Source organism: Sardina pilchardus, chromosome 19 (genome assembly GCF_963854185.1).
Source record: "Sardina pilchardus chromosome 19, fSarPil1.1, whole genome shotgun sequence".
NCBI classification, from domain to species: domain Eukaryota; kingdom Metazoa; phylum Chordata; class Actinopteri; order Clupeiformes; family Clupeidae; genus Sardina; species Sardina pilchardus.
This window is the reverse complement of record NC_085012.1, coordinates 7,425,800-7,444,444: the sequence shown is the minus strand read 5'-3', so window position 1 is coordinate 7,444,444 and position 18,645 is coordinate 7,425,800. Positions and strand designations below refer to the sequence as shown.

The window sequence follows — 18,645 nt, the reverse complement described above, 5'->3', positions numbered from 1 at the left end:
AGTCACAAATCAATACAGACACGACACTTTGACCACCATAACGATAATGACCATTTAGTGGCTCTGCAATACTAGATACGTAGCGAAAGATTCATCTGTGATGCATCATGTTTTCTGTACAGATGAAGAGGGTGAAAAGCTGGAATTGTGTACAGGTATTTGTTCACTCTATTTCTTTACAGAGTCCTATCTATCTTCCTCTGTAAGACCCACACATTCTTTCCTTTTTTTTAAATGAGCAAGAATATACCTCTATCAAGAAATGACAGATGACAGATGTGTTTCTAGACACATTTCAGTGTTTATCCCTATGCTTACGCATACATTCAATATTTTAGTCCAAATATCCACATCTGGTGGTTGTGTTAACAATAATGTATCACAAAAAGAAGTCATATGATACATTGCCAGATCAATATCTTGTCTACTCTGCACCCCCAACCACACACACACCCACCCACCCACACACGCGCACACACACACACATACACACACGCACACACACACAACGTGGGCTGGTTAAGATGCGCACTCAAACTGCAGAAGCACGCACAAAACCCAAAATGCACTTGCTACCGTTCCTTGCTGGGCGTGCCACCAGGCAAACACACTGCTGCTCAACGCAACGCAAGTGGGGTTGGATGTGCGCTGCGTGTGTTTTGGGGAGCGAAACACAAGTGGAGTTGATGTGCGTTGAGTGTGTTTTGGAGAGTGAAACACAAGTGGGGTTGATGTGCGTTGCGTGTGTTTTGGAGAGTGAAACACAAGTGGAGTTGATGTGCGTTGCGTGTGTTTTGGGAGCGGGATCAGAAGTAGAGTTGGATGTGTGTTGGATGTGTGTTTGGGGAACGTCTGAAGAGACGCTAAGTAGCGGCGCGGTGACAGCATGCAGCGAAGGCTGATCTGGAGCAGGAGTGGCGCTCAGAGACGTGTGTGTGTGTGTGTGTGTGTGTGTGTGTGTGTGTGTGTGTGTGTGTTTAAGCCAGAGCCGCTCAGAGGAGGAAGGAATCAGCCGAGGAAGCGGCAGAGCGGATTTTGGGAGGGGGGGAGGTTGGGAGTGCGTGTGTGTGTGCATGAGAGAGTGTATGCGTGTGTGTGTGTGTGTGTGTGTGTGTGAGTAAGAGGAAGGGCTGAGGGGGTGGGGTGGGGAGCTGCAGGGTTTGGTAGTAGATCCTAAGCTCATTTCATGGTGGTCCATCGGAGGGGGCGTGTCACTGCGCCAGCTTTGCCCATTGGGGAGCGAGGGCAGCGTGAGGTTGTTTTCGTTCTGAAGTGCCCCCCCACCCCCCTGCAAAAAATGCCCCTCCCCTGCCCTTCCACTACCCCTCACCCATCGTACTGTCCACTCCCGGCCCCATCAGGCACCTCACTGGGAGATTGCGCGTGCGTGTGTGTGTGTGTGTGTGTGTGCGTGTGTGTGCAGCGGGGTGTTTGTCTGAGGCCGCAGGACACTCTCGACTCACTACTACTGCGCTCTGATTGGCTGGGCGAGCGCTCCCCTTGTATTCCGCTGTATCCATGGAGCCGAAAAAAAAGCTACCATTGAAAACAAGCCGGCAGCCAATGGGATGGCGTCGTCGGGAGAGGGCGAGAGGGAGGGGGTGGTGAGAATCGTAGTAAGATTTAAAAGCGTATGAATAAATGAATAAGGATGAAGTAATGCTACAAAAACAGAGGGATTAGTTGAGGGGAGGGAGGGGGGGCGAAATTCCATCACGGGTGTTTTTACACATCACCAACCTGAGGCACGAACTTTTAACCAAACACACACTGCGGGTCCACACACTGCCATAACCAAATGAAAAACGGACGACTCAAATTAAAATACAAAAACACGGACGATCCAGATTCCAGGTTAAATTCCGTACTGCAGTCACAGTTTAACTGTGGACATGTGTGACGGACACAACTACCACTAGCAACATTTTATGTTTTCGCAACAGCAAATTACCTTTCGATAGCTACTGCATACGAGCCTGCTTTGACAGCTACCGTGCTATTCGGAAAAAAAACAAACACAGCTAATATTCCCCTACAGACGAGAAAACATCAGCGTCTCTAACGCCAATCAGCAACAGAGAGGGGTAATCACACAAAAATGGTGGACGAAAATAAACGGCGGGATAAAACGCCGGTGGAGTGTTTGTGTGTGTGTGTGTGTGTGTGTGTGTGTGTGTGTGTGTGTGTGTGTGTGTGTTTGTGTGTGTGTGTGTGTGTGTAGAGCGCGGGCGGACATTCCTGTGCTCAGTAGTGGCTCCAGCATGGCAGTCCACGTGCCCCTCCTTTACTACTACGCCATCTCACAGACACCCGGGCAAAGGGAGGGGAATGCACCGCACATCTCTCTCTCTCGCTCTCTCTCGCTCTCTCCATCTTCCCCTCCCTACCGGCTTCCTCTCCCTCGCTCTCTCCCTCTCTCTCTCTCTCTGCCTCTCCCTCCCTCCCTCCCTCGCTCGCTCGTTTCGCCCGGCTTAGTCACATGGGTTCGGCCGTGGAGAAGCAGAGCGAGCACGTCTGGATTAGCGAGACGGGGGGGGAGGGGCAGTGCGTGTACGTCCATGTGTGCATGTATGCATGCGTGCCTGTCTGTGTATACGTCTGCCGCACATACATATATATATATTTAGCATGCTAGCACAGAATCCATACAGCATGCTAACGTGGGGTGATTTTACGTAAGAGCGGCCGCAGAGTTAAATCAAGCGTGGTATAAAGATGGCAAGCCAAACTGCCCTACATTCAAATGACCTACATGCGACCTATATGAGGTTATATGAAAGGGTTGCCGGGTAAATATTAGAATGCACAGCTGACCAGAACGTCATGCCGTAGTATTTCCATATAAGTCAATAAGCAAGGAGCATGGGCAAGGAGGGGGAGCGGGAGATCGAGTGGGTGTGTCTGCTACACACACACACACACACACGGTCAGACATGCATGTGTATGATGGCATCATAATATTTATGTGTTATGAGTTTGGGTATAATTGCAGGTGTAACCTGAATGAGAGTGTAATGTCAGTTTTGTGTGCGCCTGTGTGTGTGTGTGTGTGTGTGTGTCAGGGTGGATGAGTGTGGGTATATGTTAGTTGTATGTGGGAGTTAATATGTGTAATCGTGCATTGGCTAAGGTGTGCACATCATTTGGAGTTTGTGAGTGCACACGCATTCCTGTCTGTCTGTGCATATCAAAATATTTCAATATTTCAATATTTTGAGTGTGTGTGTGGGTATGAAATGTACATGTGGGTGTATGTGTGTGTGTGTGTATGAGGGGGCATGCATGAGTCAGTGTGTGTGCGCGTGCACGAGGGTGTGTGTTGGGAGGGGGAGGGGGAGGCAAGGAGCGTCAGACTGCAGATTTAAACTTGACCTAGATACTCGGGGTGGGCCGCCACATCGCATTAGCCCAGCCAGTCCACCCTGTAGCCCGCACGGCTCCACCGACAACACACACACACACACACACACACACACACACAGCTCCTGAAACTCCAATGTCCTCGTTGACCCCACCCAGCTGGCACTGTCTGACTGGCATGACGAGGGGGGGTGGGGTCGGCTGTGTTTATGTGTGCATGCATGCATGCATGTGTGTGTGTGTGTGTGTGTGTGTGTGTGTTTGTTTGTGGTGCAGTGGGGGGGTTTGTTGTTGTGATGAGTAGCCACGCCCTCATGGTTGCTAGTTTAGAGTAGACACACACTAACACACACTAATGCCCTGTCAACACTTGAGCCCCCCCCCCACCCCCCCTCCATCCCACTGCAGAAAAGTAGGCGGGGACAGAGCAAAATCAAAACAAATCTGATCGGCCAATCACAAGATAGCAAGTCTCTAGGGTGCCAACGACAGACAAGTGTTGACTTCCTCTCCCTGATTCCCTCCAAAAACACTCACACACAGACACACACACACACACACACACACACACACACACAGACACACACACAGATACACACACACACACACACAGCTCTGCCATGCATTGGCCTTCAGCACTCATCAGTCCCTTCATCCTCAATCTCTATTAGAGTAATTATCATCAGGACCTATCAGCTGCAGCTCAAAGTCACATTAATATTCAGCACATCCAGCTCCCACTTAGAAAGATTAAAATGAGAATAGGAGAAGGGACAAGAAGCGTGTGTGACTGTGTGTGTGTGTGTGCGTGTGTGTGTGTGTGTGTGTGTGAGGGGAGAGATAGTGTTCCCACGTGCATATATCTAGATTCCCCCTTTTGAAATTCACAAATAACACACAGTAGTTATACACAACGCACTGTAGGACATGGTGTTCCCAAAAAAAAATACCCCCCCCCAAAAAAAACAAACACACACACACACACACACGGGTGAACTAGTGTATCTCGTGGTGGAGGATTTTTGGGGAGGTGTGCTGGTGGTGGAGGTGGTGGAGGTGGAGGGGGTTCAGGAAGGAGCGGTAAGAGAGGAAGGCGAGGGGAGAGAGGCACGGGGTTCTGGGTTAATCCCTCTCACAATGGACTCGGCTCAGTCCCGCTCGTACCTTTCACCAGCGCGGCCCGAAACCATGGAAACCCCCAGTGTTATTCTCCAAAGCAAGCCGCCGCCACTGCTGCTGCTGCTGCTGCTGCTACTGCCGCCACCGAACGCTAGTGCGCAGCTACACAACGACAAACAGCACTGCTGATGGGGGGAGAGAACATCAAAGAGTCCACAACAAAAACAACCTGTTTTCAACTCTCAAAGAGCCGCTAAGATCCAGGTAATCTTTCAAAGGAGGCCAATGTGTATGATTTAAGTTTGTGTTTACACCATTCACTCCCAGATCAGACTCTCTCTCTCTCTCTCTCACACACACACACACACACACACACACACACACACACACAATGTTGACGGATGAGCAGGTCGAGGTGTCAGGTGCTTAGCAACGGTGATGGATGCACGAGGCTTTTTTCGCTGCTGTGTCAGAACAGGCAGCACTGATGAGGAAGGACTTGTGATCTCTTAAACACACATCATATGTGCATGCGCGCGCGCGCGTGTGTGTGTGTGTGTGTGTGTGTGTGTGTGTGTGTGTGTGTGTGTGTGTGTGCGTGTGCGTGTGATGAACACACCCAAACACTCAGAACTGAGGTGATCAGATAAGGACAACAGGAAACCATGCCGAGTTTCTAGGGGCTTGACAGCGTGCCAAAGAGAGTGTTGGGCACAAGATGTGTAGAGTGGCGCAGGAACAGCAAGTACTGCTGCAACTTGCCACACACACACACACACACACACACACACACTAAAGCACAGACTAACACACACACACACACACACAGACTAACACCCACACACACTAACGCACAGACTAACACACAGACTAACACACACACACACAAACATACGCACGCCCACACACACAAGCAAAAACACACGTCCCACACACGCCCCACACACACACCCATACACACACCTCTGCATATGGATGAAAGTGCTGCAGTGGTTGGTGGGAGTCACTCCCACCACTCCCTCCTTGCCACCATTCTCTGCAGGCACAAGACAAGTGGCCCTGAGTGGTGTGATTAAGGACCCCATGGTGACACAGGTCACCATGGCAGCCTTAACCCCCCCCCCCGTGCGCCCCCCGCCCTCAGGGGTGCCCACTGCATGCCCGATCATAATCTTCATCCCGTGACCTTTTGAGCCATCTTTGACTCACCGAGGAAACCAACTGGAAAAGATGGCTCACACACTCCTCTAACACAACCACACCCCCCATAAAAAAAACACACACACACACACACACTGAAAACCCACAGCACATTCTGTGTTTTACAAACATAAATTGTTTAAGGAGGGAGCAATTCCAGATGTATACAGTGTGCGGCGTGGCGTGTATTTTCGGAGATGACCCTGGAAGGGCACGGCGCTGCACCAAGGGTGGGGCACTGCCAGCGCTCGTGCGGCTGCCTCTGATGCAGGAGGCGCCAGCCAGCCAGCCAGCCGGCGCTCCTCTCCTCTCCGCTCCGCGCCACTCCGCTTTGCACCAGGAGGCTACGGGGCATGCGGTGGTCACAGAGCGCCCTCTGGTGTACGCGAGCGGCGTCGACCAGGACAGCTGGCGAGCGCAGAGGGAGGACACAGGAGTCGCACTACACTCAGGTCTGGGAACAGTCACAGGAACAGTACGCGTACGCCACCGCCGCAGTAGCCAGTAGAAACGTCCCCGTCTGGACAGGAGGCCTGTGTCAGCTGATACTACTGACAACGTGGGGGGTGTTAGGAGATATGGGGGCGGTTTGCATGGCAGCAGCGTTTACTAGCCAGAGCAGCACTGATACACCAGTGACAGCAGCATATCACCACTACACACACACACACAGAGTCTGATCAGTTACACGCACGCAACACACTCTTGTGCAACAGTTGCTGCTCTTATGAGTCACCCGATGGCAGTTGAGCCCAGCACTTCTATTTTCATAGGCAATGTACAGTACACACAAATCCTCACGCAGTACAGAGGGATGTAAAGGTACAAGCATTCGCACAGAAAACGTAGTACTAAGTACAGGAGGGTAGGTTCAAAACAGACCTAAACCGAATGTGTGAAACGCAGCCTTTTAAAAGTGGTCACAGTAGGATTTGTGGTGTGAGAGTTCCTACATAAACACTGAGTGGTGGATCATGTCAGTTTAGTTAATTAACGGCCAAAAATGTTTAGAAATATTATTTCTGCTCTTCAGCGAATGTTACGCTAGAAGCTCTGAAACTGAACTGTGATCTCAACAGTGAAGTACGTGCAGAATCGTGATTTTGTGTACCATATGTCAGTTAAGTTAATTAACGGCCAAAAATTTTCAAAAATATTATCTCTGCTTTTCAGCGAATGTTACGCTAGAAGCTCTGAAATTGAACTGAACCGTGATTTCTACACTGAAGTACGTGCAGAATTGTGATTTTGTGTACTGCTGCACCCCTAACAAAGAGAAACCCTCCTGTCATCATAGAGCCAGGAAAGCAAGGCTTTAGTGTATCTTTCTCTTTCTCTCTCACACACACATACACACACACACACACACGCTATACACGTCACCAGAGATGCCCCATAGTAACCATTGCCCAGCTACAGTATCCATGGTTTCCCTCTGGCAAGTATCCCTTAGACAAGAGATTAAAAGTCGAACAGTAACCATGCACTACACTCAACCCATTCCACCCCCCCCCAACCAACTTCACAGCTGTTTGAAAAAATGAAACGAAATCCCAATTAATTTAACTAGATTCAAGTCAAGAAAGTAATTTACTAAGAACTGAGGGGCTTATCAAATTGCCGATGATAGCCGACACGAGATAAGACATTAAGATGTTTAGCAAGATATTCATTTTGTATTTTTTATTTTTTTTATATTTAGCCACAAAACTTGGCCTACACCGCCACCTGGTGTTTCCATGGAGAGTTGCAGGCAATCCTATTTATGAAGTATGTACTTTACCTATTCACAATTTCACACAGGAGGTAAAATACTACAGTATCTTGTGTGGCAGGACTAATTTTCGGGACATTTTAAATAACATCCGGGAGAGACACCAAATACGCTGGACTTATTCATCAAGCGGAACTAGCCCAGCGGATATGGGCAGAGGGGACGGTCACCTCCCTGTTATTTAGGCAAGCGGACATTCAAAGGTGCTTTTTTGGAGATGTCCTGAGAATAGCCTGCCCTACTCCTTGGTGCTTGACCACGGCCAATGACTGTAAATAGCATGGACAGCAGATGAAGCCAAAATTGGTTAGACTCGGAGCAGGAAGCGCTTTTTCTAGCTGCAGCATGGATAGTAAAAAGGTCAGCCTTGGACCGCCCAGACTTTTGTTAAATCTCCACCATTTTTAGCCCCTTGCTGTGGCTCCACGTTTGCACACTGTCCGTGCTGTTTGGTCACTGATCACATCCACTTCAGACACCTCTATGGATATCTCACCTCAGCGGCTCTCCGCAATCCTCTCTTCTAGCACCAAAAAAGACCAACATCTTTGTTTTTTCATTAGGAATTATTTAACTGATACATCAGGAATGTACACTTCCATCTTCCATACCAGTTCCACCCAGTGGCAGTAAAAAAGCCATGGCACCACCTGTTGGATCCAATTTCACCAGTTAGGGGCAGTGTTGTCCCATCATCTGACCAACCTGCACACACACACACACACACACACACACAAACACACAGGATGCCGACACTTCCCCTTTATCCAGGCCTACTCATCATCAAAGGCAGGGGGAAGGTCATCAAACGCAGGCCAAAAGCAGGCTAATCATTCACACGCCAACATCCCTCTTCCTGCACCCTCAACTGTGCTACAGTAGCCTACATACTGTACAGTGTGCACCCTACAGAAATTGACACAACAGACCTGTACAGTATGTGAATCAGTCAACACAACAAGCTCTGAGCACATCAGCATACAAACATACCATGCGCATCTGAGTGGCTCTATAATATTAGATATTGCATGTCCTTCAGTGTTTGCATACGGGCAAATGCAAGACACATGCAAGTGTGAGATCTGTGTCTGCTTGTGACTGTGACTGTGACTGAATGCACTGGAATGTCTAAACTGGAGAGTGTGTGTGTGTGTGTGTGTGTGTGCGTGTGTGTGTCATGATCATCAGCACGCTGGCAGCACAAGGCAGGTAGGGAGGGGCGTGGCCTGTAGCTTGAGCACTCCCGCTAATTACCCATGATTACCTCTGGCACCGGCACCGCCATGGAAACAGGAGGGGGAAACAAACACCACTGCCGTGTCGTCATTAGCAACCGCTGGCTGAGTACAGGCTGGCTGCTCTGTGGATGTCAGGAGGAGTGTGAGGAGCAGCTCTAGCACGTCTTCAGAAGACGCTAACACCACACTCACACCACGCTTGCCTCACGCTCGCATTAAGCTCACATCACGCTGACCTCACACTCACATCACGCTCCAATCAAATCACGTTCATATCACTAAAATCACGCTCACATCACGCTCAAATCACGTTCATATCACTGAAATCACGCTCACATCACGCTCAAATCACGTTCATACCACTCAAATCACGCTCACATCAAATCACGTTCATATCACTCAAATCACACTCACATCACGCTCAAATCACACTCAAATCACGTTCATATCACTCACATCACGCTCACATCACTTCATGTCTGCTTAAAAAATCATAGTGTTGTTCTATTCTCTTTTTCTCAATATTCAAGTTCATTTCTCAAGTTATTGTGGGGCGTTGAGGGCATTTCCATAACAGTTATGGAAATGCCCTCAACGCCCCACAACTGGACATACCAGGTCTGGATATGAAACAATGTTATCGCCTTCTTTCGAAAAAAAAAAGAAAAAATAAAAACAATCCCCTCTATACTGTCAAGTTAATAAAAAGATGTTACACGTTTGTCCACTACTGAATCTTTAATGTAAACTTGCAACACAGATTGTGCTCTTGCATTGTGTATTTCCTATGGCATCAGCAGTACAGTAGGCTAAAGGAGGTTCAGTTGTCTCATGAGGAGACAACTGAAAAGTGTCAGGATGGGAACATAGTGTAGCCACTTTTATTTCATTACATTTTAAACATTTTTCATTTAAAAACACATTGATGACTCACTTGAGTACTACTCTTCCTGTTCAGTCAGTGTAGGAACACTTTAACGTCACCACATCTCTTGGAGTGAACATGGCCAAGACAATAAATGTGGCTCAGTCCACAGCAGTGGAGTGACAGCCAATGTACAGCAGCATCAGCCAGATACAGCGCAAGGAATAGAGACACAATTGAAATACCCCTTGAGCTAAAGGGCATTTCCTGTACCATGAAAAAATGTGTGAATGTGTGTGTGAATGTGCGCACGCACATGTGCGAACATGTGAGTGTGTCCATGTGTGAGATGATCGTATAGGCTACATTGACTTTCCAAGTGCCTCTTGTTTTGATCTATGCAGCTGATGCAAATGGCCGGCCAGTTCGGTTGCCCTGAAATCCAATCAAGACTTCAATGCCAAAATGAAAACTCTTATGACTAGTGGCCAATTACTAATGTCTAGTTAAACGACTGTAGGCCAGTGTGTTTGATCGCTGTCCCTGGGCAGAGCAGCCATCACCACACCTCGCTGTCCACAAATCACAGTTGACCTTTCACCCCTGGTGTTACATAAACGACTGGCCCTCGGGGGAGAGAGAGGAAGTCACAACACCTGCACGTGTTCCACTTCACGACCCACAATGCCTTGCACTTTCGCAACCACCAAACGAGACATTCAGCCCATTATATCTCAACCCTGGCAGGAAAATGTGCAGCGCAAGTCATTTTGTTTCTTATTCTTCTGTTTTTTAATGATCAAAACAATTTGCGAGGGGAACCCGGTGCTGGAGAGAAGGAGCCAAACTGCAGCTGTTTTATGAGGCTGTTTATAAAGTAGAGATTTTCAAATGAACACGCCACACTTTTATTGTCTGCGCCCCGTTCTGCAATGCTACTGTATTAGGTCATAAATATAGACTTCATAAAAAAAAACCACGGGAGAGACTAAATTCTACAGCATGTGTGTGCAATGCTCCACTGCTTTCTGCATGCACATACAACAACTGGACAAGAACAAACTCACATGAAACTGTAAATAAAGCGCATATTGAGGTGGACAGATAAAAAAGATGGAGCAGTGACAGAGCGACTTCTTAGTGTCTGATAACACAGAACAGATGACTCACACTAATACAGACCAGACGACTAAATCGAGCCGTAGAATCAGAAGCCGCAATAGTCAAGCTGACAGTAACAGCACTAAAACAGGGAACAGCGAAAGGATTATCAGAAGCCTAAGGTTTATATATATATATATATATATACACACACACACACACACACAAAGTTATGATAGCGGAATACCCAAACAAATCGTCAGTAAATTTGAAATTTGCTCTGCCGTTCCATCGGGCTAAGAGGCCATTGAAGCCCATCTCCAATGTCCCTAAAACACGAGGACACAAATACAAATCACTAATCCAGCGTGGACGGACGTGTATTTATTTCTTTGGAATTGAGTAAACGACTGCATTTAAAACAATATTGCTACACTTCTGAAACAATTTGGTAAGAGTATAATGCACCAATTTAAGTTTATTTTCAAAGCTAGTTACGTCCCCACTGGAAGTCGCAAGTCAATGAACCTCCACTGTCTATAGGGCTCGTCTATATGTTGCTGTGTAGTGGGGTGTAACGGCGCAACCCACGATCGCAAGAGGAAAATAATCACTAATACTATATTTCTGCTTCTTGTCTTCTGCATCTGAATGAATGGATATTACGTTCGGTGCGCTACCAACATGGCGGCAATATTCCTAGAATGCAAGGCGTGTGCCCGAGCCCTATTGAGAAGGGTCTGGGGTCAACGAGGCTAGTACACAATGAGCATCAGTAAGGTACTGCATACAGGCCTTGCCTACAGCATATCACAGGCCTCAGGATGGCAGGGCACGTCTGCATGCACTCTTCTGGTTTATGACTGCACTGCAGCACACTGGTCCTTTCTGATGACATTCTGCTGGAATATCAACACTGATATAATCTCACACAAACAATGTGGCCTACAAGATCCACTTCCACTTCTGAGAGGCTAATAACAGCTCTTGCCACACCACACACACAAATGGCAGACACAAAGAGAAGTTCCTGCAGACAGCAGCACAGACACACACAGACACACAGACACACAGACAGACACACACACAGACACACACACTTCTGGCCACATCAGCATTAAAACAGTGACCGGCACGAGGGTCTGGGACCCGCGGCAGTGGGCAGCCGATGGACACTCACCAGCAGGCAGACTCTTGAGGTGTGAGGAGCAAGGCCCTGCCTGGCGCTCGGCCGAGGTCAGTCTATCCCGCGACGCTCAGAATCTGTAACACACACACACACACACACACACACATTGTAATACCTTTATTTGTGTTCACATTTTACAATGAATTTAATTGAACACAAACCATTTTAGACACCAGCATTGCAAACCCAGTAGCCTATGCCTCTGGTCTCAGTTCATGGGTACAAAAAACAGCGCCTTCTCCATGATATGTGGCGACTGCCAATTATCACACACACACACACACACACAGAAGACACACACACACACACAGAGAAGACACAAACACACACACACACAGAAGACACAAACACACACAGGTGACTGTCTGCTCAAACCGCTAACAGTGCAATTTGCGCAGATCAATTACAGTTGTCAAACCGAATCAACATCCAACGCTGACTAAAGACAGGAACGCTGTCCACAAAAGCAGCTTAGAGGCTCCTGATGGTTATGCCGTGGTTATTACATTGCTCTAGTCTAACGGCTGCATCAGCTGTTCTTGGCCAAGTGCCCTGCTGCTGGGCTGGGCTGGACCTCGCTATTGTTTTCTTGAGGATCAATGCAAACGTGCCTCTGTGTGTGTGTATGTGTGTGTGTGTGTGTGTGTGTGTGTGTGTGTTCTGCTGCAATGCACTGGGCCACTACCGGTAAGAAGGAGCTGCTGGGCTCTGCTTAGAGCCAGAACTGCCCCACCCAAGGTTGATGCAGATGAATATGTGTGTGTGTGTGTGTGTGTGTGTGTGTGTGAGTGAGAGAGAAGAGAGGGAGAGATCTACAGCCTCTCTTGGTACACAGTTCAGCTGTATATATTCAAGAGAGGAAATGTGGCTGAGTGAATCAGAGTGCATCAGAGTGTGTGAGAGTGTGTGTGTGTGTGTGTGTGTGTGCGCATGGTCTGATAATATGGATTTGCACCCATCTGGTACGAACCAGGCCCTTTAGTTCTACGCATCACTCCCTGCGCAGAGTCCATGATCCCACCGTATCAGCCGTTTCTGAATCTCTAAAAATCACATATTTGTGCTCTGAAATCTCTTCGATCGGCCAGCTGAAGAAAAGCTTACATGTGAACACTGCCCTTTCACTGGGCAATTAAAGCCCTCCACACTCTGAAGGATTACTGGTCTCCAAAGCTGAAGAAAGTCTGTTTAATGTTTGGCCAATTTCAGAAAAAGATGATTTCACAGTATATACTACAAGGTTTCAGTGGCCACTCAAGCACATCAAAGACCAAAAAAAGAAAGGAAAAAAAAAAAAGGCAGCACAGACACCAGAGTGCAAACAAACCAGAAGCTCTCCGAGAGTTTCCTCATTTCTAATTCTCCATTTCTATTTTAGGTCTTCACCAGTCAGTGCACCCACAGACATGCTCAAAACGTTCCCCGCCCGCCGATAACGTGTCTAACGGCCTCCGCTGCGTTCCACGACACATTAGCTGGAATATGAACAAATGAAGCTAATGGTTGTATACGTCAAACTTGAAATTACGCAAAAACATCTGTGGTTATAATCTCAAGAGAATCAGAGCCATGCTTTAGCCAGTCCGGTAAGTGACGTGCAAGAAAACGAGTGGTAAGGGCAATCTCCTTGTGCCACTTCCTCTTGCTGCGCTAATGCACCGCTACTCAGATCACCATCTACCGGTACTGTATGTGTAGGTTGCTGAGGTGTTGCGTGTGTGTGCTTGCGTGGCTGAACTTGGCCTTTTCACACCTATATTCAATATTCACAATGTCAGAGACATGTTGGGGTCTTTCCATTTACATATCTATTTCCATTTCTTCATTTGGCAGACGCTTTCAGCCAACACGACTAACAGAAATAGAGTAACATTTAAGCTACAGAGCCACAGCTACAACAATAGACTATAGAAACATTTATAGTGTTTATGCTCCAGAGCAGAGGAGACCTTAGCTAGCATTACCACTGCATCTGTCAATACTAGTACAAGAGGATAGGAGTGTCTTGTCGAAAGCAACATGGTCCATGCTGTTGTGTTGTCACAATCTGAGTTGTTCCAGATTATGAGACAAATATGTGAGAAATACCAAATCTGGGTCTGGATCTACAGTAGATTCCCAAAATCACCATGGAGACAGTGTGCATTATTGCTGCAAACTGACAAGCATTCTTGTGCAAAGATCCTTTTGTATGAATGCCCTCTCACTTCACTTTTGTCTCTTCCGTGTCACTTTCTGGGTTAATCTCCTCAGCCCTTCTTTCATTTCTGTCTACAGCCCCTCTCCATCTGCTCAAGGTATCAGCGTTTTAGACGGCCTCTTCTCTTGCAGCGGGGCAGTAGGACCATGGGAGGCGCGGGAGCCGTTTCCTCTTGTGCAACACTTCCTCTCATTCAAACGCCGGCTTCAGCTTTTCCAGCCTTCTCTCTCTCTCTCTCTCTCTGTTCTCTCTCTCCCTCTCTCTCTCTCTCTGTTCTCTCTCTCTTTCTCTCTCTGGCTCCCTCCCTCCTCCTGCGCTCCAGTGCCCTCACCGCCTGGCTTCCCCTTTGCCAGTTCAACCCACCCTGGCTGGCAGCAGCTCTACAGTACGTGACAGAGGTGCGGAGTGCTGTGGTTGGAAGTCAGTGGAGGGCAGGCTGGATTGGGGTGGGGTGGGGGGGGTACTTATGTCCTCTGCCTGGAAATGGACACCCCCCCACAAACGCACCTGTAACTAGTCTGAGGTGGTCCACCTACACGAGCGACTCCGCTCGCAGAAATAGCCGGCAACGAAAATAAACTCCTCACCGGCGTAGCCAGCGTTGAGCGCAACCGGTCATCATACAGAGGCCACGGCCAGTACACTCGGGGAGAACTCACTTTGATGTTGCACAGCGCATCCGGCGTGAGGCCCGGGCCGGCCAAGTGCTTGGTCAGGAGTTTTTTCGGTGTACACTGGGGAGGTTATATACTGTTTGGACTTCTTCCTTCCCAGGTGACTAAAATGCAGCAGCTGTGTGTATTATTGGATTACACTACAGGGTAGGCTCTTCCTCTCCCCCGTGGAGAGGAAATGCATTTTGAGCCACTGAGTAACAACAAGCTGCTCAGACTAAACTTGTGCACCACAGAAACTTCCCACAGTAGGTACAGTCACCAATGCAGAACTAGTCAACCCTGACAGTGTGCATGTGAACTGGTGCTGTAAGCACATTCATTTGGAATCATGCTCTCAAACTCTTATTTTCTCATCATATTCACCAGCCCCAACTGAGTAACAAGTATCGATAACCATTGCCGTGACAGGAAAAGTTAACTTCCTTTTATACAAGAGCTGGGTTTTAGAAGGAACAGGGTCACTGTCGAAATCTACTTTCCTTAGTGCCACTTCCTGGTATGGGGGAGGGGAAAGGGGGGGGGGCATTCAGCCAGCCGTGACCTATTTGCCTCTAACGCAGAGTACCTCTAACCTGTCACTACACTGTCACACACTCAGTAGTGCGTCTCCTATTTGCCTCCAAGGCGGAGTACCTCTAACCTATCACTACACGGTCACACACTCAGTAGTGCGTCTCCTTCTAGTACACACACTTCCTTGCCAGGTGGCCATGTGACTGCTCTTCAAATTCCACTCACACTTTTATGTTTGGAGGCAGCCAATGAAAACTGATTGGGAGGCCAGGAGTCATGGACAGAACACACTGCTGGTAACACTAATGTTCAAAAGCACACCCGGTCCCTCACACAGCACAGAGATCCTCACAAACACACTCATCTTGCTGCGGTCAACACTGTACGCAGGTGCATCTTAAAACAGGGAGCCCCCCCCCCCCCCCTCCGAACCCCGACATAGACAGTGTTAAGACTCTGTGAGAGTAGAGTTGCTAAGATACTCTACTGTTTGTGACCATGTCTGTCGTGCATGGTGATCTTCAGGGAAGTGTCTGATTATTTGCTAAAGAGTACTCCAGTAATGCCCCAGCCATAGTGGCAATGTCCAGATGTCTGGCTGCATGTGTTTTGGGTAGCCATCTCTACAACTGGGACACGGCTCTAAGCTGATAAGTGACAGGGAGGGATAGCTCTTTAAGGGACAGGGGAACTAATGGATTTAAAATGGCACAGAACAACCCCCATGCTGAGGATATGACTACATAACTGCAGCTGGAGTGCTAGTGGGAATATTGCCTCAACAAAAAAAAAAAAAAAAAAAAAAAACCTCAATCTGGGACAGTTTAGCAGTTAGCACACACCGCAATGCGATTTTTGCAAATGCTGCTAATGGTCTCCTTGTCCCACAGGTCAGTGGGTTGCTAAATGAGAATTACCTGTAAAAAGCAAACCACTTTTGCAATGTTAAACGTTAACCTGACCTCTGGACGCGGACCTGCGGCGAAGGCTAAGTGCCCTATTAGCGATTCTTCCACTTGTTTAGGCCAAACTCGTTACAGCGGCCTGTTAGTCAAATTGACCCCTAGCCTTTCAACTCGCATCCCCGCTCGCACACAATGGTCTATGGGATTATCATTTTTCCCACCTAACTGTGGTGGGAGGTCCAGAAGATGCAGATGAGCAGGATGGGACCAATGGGCATCGACGCGTCTGGACATGCTGTTCTAGGTGACGGTGTCCTTTCTTACCTGGCAACAGCGACACGTCACCACTCAACAACCGCGGGCCGACTAAGCCCGTCGTGCGCCGCCGCCCAGCTGTTTCATCAACATCTGTTCAGGACCGCAACGCGTCGTCCCAATCTGAACTTGGATTTATGCAACTCCACATCAATGTCATAGCCATGCCAGTCTGAGTGTGGGGCGTTAAAAGGTCTAGGCTGTCTTTTCCTTTTGTTGCCCAACGGTTCTCACGGTATCTGATGACTCCTCTTTGACTGGAGCACTTTCAGTGGAAAAAAAATCTTTGATGTGCCTGAGGGTAAAAGCATTAGGATCTGCTTAGTGTTGTTGGAGCTTTTGTTCCAGCATTCTGCAGCAACTACATCAGGAGATTCATTTGTCCGTCACATTGTCACATTAGTCCGTCACTGAAGAAGGAAAAACAAAGGGGAATTTGTATATAGTTCCACGGTTGTTACCATGGAACGTACTACCATACGAAGTAACAGATTGACAGGTATTTGTTTACACACACGAGCACTGACTGAGATCAACCTCTTATCTTTGTACTGGGTAGAATCGCATAAAGGACCTCACCACGAGTTGTAGACGAAACGAGGCATCTTGAAACCACCAACACAAACCAAAACATGTAGCAGGAACAGCCAGTTACTTCGTGAGACTCGACACTCTTTAGGCACTTCATTTAACTATGGACTTCCCTACACAACGGCGATCGGCACACATGGCAACAACAACATTTACATGAACAAAAACATGAACTGAAACGACACACATGACTCACAGACAGGGTGCCTATTATGGGAAACTCTGGAAAGTTTGAAGCAGATTATCAGGAAACAGTTTCATCACACACAGACAGACGGGCCATTTTCATAAGTCCCTGATCAACCTTCCTGTTGGTCAATATTTCAGCCTATTAGAGACACCGGGGAGCCAAAGCAGAGAGATGCACGCTGCGGTCATATTGGCCACTATATTATTCAATAAAATACATTATCCAAGCCATCACCAAGGTGAACCCATTGATTTCGAAGGCTAGGGGCAAACTGATGGAGCTCGGCACTCCAAAGAGGGTAGTGGTACACCAGCAGAGAGAACAAGCTCCGGCACTCGGAGCTCGCATTACCACGGCAACGGCACCGGGCCCCTGGCTGCTCGAGCTTCAAACGCGGAGGCAGCGAGCGGACTGACTCACTCACACACACACACACACACACACTCGCGCTCGCGTTTTCAGCGGCAACAGCAGCAGCGGGGGCCGATTGACATTAGAAATAGAGTCGCTTACATAAGCCTACCAGCCCTAAATGCCGCTTATCTTATTAACTGCGGAGAGGGCCCGGGCATTTTCGGTGGCCACGGAAACCGCCACATGCGGGCACGCGGGAACGCATAGGCCGCAGGTTTTTGGGACGGGATGGAGACCAGAGTGTCTCTGTGATAGGGTGGCTCTTTTTGGATCTGCAGAGACTCGTAGATTATGTGCTTTGTCTGAAGTGCTATTTAAGCGAATCTGGCTGCTATAATCCAGGCACCATGGCTCCAAATGCTGCGGACTTACTGCGATCACACAGTGGTTAGCCTATTAGCCTAGAATGTGAAGAGCACAGACTAAATAATTCATCTGAGCCTCTGCTGAAGGTTTGTTTCTTAATATTCTCACTCATCTGGTCAACACTGCTCCGGAGAGAGACAGACTACATAACAAATCTGCACAGAAAATAGAAGATACCAGCCAGTTATCAGCTTTTACATTACCATATGACGTGAAGCACAGAGCTTGATCTGGTGAAACAAGCAGCTTTAGGATAAATAATGGATCAGGCCTAGTGTGAAAATGACTAAAATCTGGAGACTGCATTAAGGATATTCAAATCATGATACAACCACACAGTTTCCTTTTGATAGTGAGCCATCCGCGAGCAGTAATTTCAGTAGAGGATGTGGAAACTGCGTTGTTTCCTCCAGCAGACTGGTAAAGACTCACCAAAGTAAATAGGTTTCGCTAGCTTGTTGGAGAACAGCATCACTGCCCATTAGAGGAAAACAACGGTCACTTGCCCTTGCCGTTAAATTTCACATGCATCTCTCTACGATGACCTCTGGAACATAACCATTAACTTGCTCATCCACATGGAAAGCACTCTGTGCTGGCGGTCGCGGCACCCTCCTCTGAGCTAAG

At 48.0% G+C, this 18,645-nt stretch overlaps 1 protein-coding gene across 1 annotated transcript in view; it reads right to left on the bottom strand.

The window, feature by feature from the left end:
- Positions 1-18,645, bottom strand: part of fam49bb (family with sequence similarity 49 member Bb) — a gene marked incomplete in the record, with an annotated part of 46,660 nt that overhangs the window by 27,454 nt on the left and 561 nt on the right. Inside the window, 1 exon segment of the mRNA XM_062521250.1 lies at positions 11,839-11,921.